Genomic DNA, 2,232 nt, shown 5'->3' on the forward strand with positions numbered 1-2,232 from the left:
TTTAGTATCAGTTCATAGGGCCAGGTAGCTAATTAATCCATTGTAGTGTTACAGCTATTCACATGTAACTATACGTATGATGGAATGAGTGTTTACTTTTCTCAAGACAATGAGGCACTGGGTCTGCAAGTACTTTTTATGAAAAACAAGGCACTTGGAAGTATATGGAATACGTTAGATCAACCCAGATGCGTAACTGTGCCACCTTCCATTTAACAATCCAAATGGAAATAAAGGGAAATGTCTAAAGAACCATGGAAACAGCATCCACAGTCATTTAAGAAGGTTGCTGACTTTTAAAATGTACTGAGCAACTCCATTAGACACTGCATTGGCCTCTGAGGGGACATTAATGTGACACAGACTGTTTATGAAACTCCCTTTTCTGCATAAGAACTTCCTGAATACATCCAAAGGGAAGATGTTTTCCCCTATCTAATAAAGCAATCTGGTTTACTAAGAAAGAAGGCAGGAAGGTTCACAGACACAGCTTAGAATTTTTAGGGCAGTTCTTTCCAGCCTTACTGAGTAGGGTGTCGGATGACAGAACAGTACACGAGAGGAAGAGAAATCTAAGCACAACGTGGCAGTGGCCTGGAGCCAGGAGAACACATTTCACAACTCTTTATTCGTGAGTGCTTCCCTAACCACACCAGATGGGGAGGCTCCATCAATGTCAAACCTGCTGTTATCATTAGAATTTCCTTATCAGTGGGTTTGGGCTGACATCGCAGCCACCTCTGAGTGTCAGACAGTGAGAACTATCAATTTCAAGACTCAGTATCCTCACTCATTAGAAAGGAGTTCTTCAAATGGGAGGTCAGCAGGTGCATATGGAGTAGTGGAGGGGCTAGATACCTTGGAGGAAATTCTGTCCCTCTTGTGCAGATTTGATTTGGAAATAAGCATAGACACAGAAGAACATTATGTTGGTGTGGGGAAAAGTGATGAATGATGTGTTCATGTGTGGGGACTCTCAATGAGAAATACATTGCACCGAGAGTAGGATTTTGTCGTTAAACGCATGCATATGTCTGTAGATTTTTCAGAAAAAAGATTGTATGATGAGTGAGTCCCTTCTAATGTGTTCATGAATTCTTTACATGTGTATATGTGGGTCAAGCCTGCTTTAGTTCTTGAGGACATGGCAATGAAAAGAGGTCTAGGTCCTCAAGATGTGAGAATGCATTTTCTCTGTATTCCTGGTATAAGAGTAGACATTTCTCTGTCCTCGTGATTTGAGAGTTGACTTTAGACAGAAAACAAGGAAATATGAAATGTTTGACAAGCTTCCTGAGTAAAAGAATTTCACTTTGGCTCTTTCCTTTTGTGGCCATCACTGGATGGCAGCCACCAAAATGAAGTTCAATCCCTTCATGACTTCTGACAGAAGCAAGAAACCAAAACGCCATTTCAATTCACCTTCTCACATCTGAAGGAAGAAAATGTCTTCCCCTCTTTCCAAAGAGCTGAGGCAGAAGTATAATGTCTGGTCCATGCCCATTGGAAAGGATGATGAAGTTCAGGCTGTCTGAGCACACTATAAAGGCAAGCAGACTGGCAAAATGGTCCAGGTGTACAGGAAGAAATGTGTCATCTACATTGAATGAGTGAGGCAAGAAAGGACTAATGCCACAACTGTCCACATGGCATCCACCCCAGCAAGGTGGTTATCACCAGACTAAAGCTGGTCAAAGACCAGAAGACGATCCTGGAAAGGAAAGCCAAGTCTTGACTAGTAAGAAAGGAGAAGGGCAAATACAAAGAAGAAATGATAGAGAAGATGCAGGAATAGAGGTCTCTCATTAAAGACTCTTTATGTTAAAGAGAAGGAGAGAGAGAGTGAGAGAGAGAGAGAGAGAGAGAGAGAGAGAGAGAGAGAGAGAGAGAGAGAAAAGAAAAATAAAAAGTATTTCACTCTGGTGCCCGAAGTGTAGACACAATTAGTTGTGCTTGTGAAAAAAAATATTCTAGACAATAGATAGCACATTCAAGAGGCTCAATGAGGCAATGTGTGTTGCAGTGTGTAAAATCTTTAAAAAATTATATTTGGGTGAGAAAGTCAATAATATTATTTTAGGTTATACATATAGATAAGGGGCCAGATTATATGATACTTTAAGTTTATATACCTTAAGTTTATATATAAGGAATGTAGGTGTCTGAAGGGTGTTTTCAAGTAGCTGAAATATTACAAGTAAAGGGATACAAATTCTTTCCTTGAAGAAGAAT

General features: G+C 40.1%; 1 pseudogene; it reads left to right on the top strand.

The window, feature by feature from the left end:
- The first annotated feature begins 1,358 nt into the window (after nt 1–1,358).
- Nucleotides 1,359–1,795, top strand: LOC127209772 (60S ribosomal protein L26-like 1; annotated as a pseudogene).
- The last annotated feature ends 437 nt before the right edge of the window (nt 1,796–2,232 follow it).

Source organism: Acomys russatus, chromosome 3 (genome assembly GCF_903995435.1).
Source record: "Acomys russatus chromosome 3, mAcoRus1.1, whole genome shotgun sequence".
In the NCBI taxonomy this organism is placed as follows: Eukaryota; Metazoa; Chordata; class Mammalia; order Rodentia; family Muridae; genus Acomys; species Acomys russatus.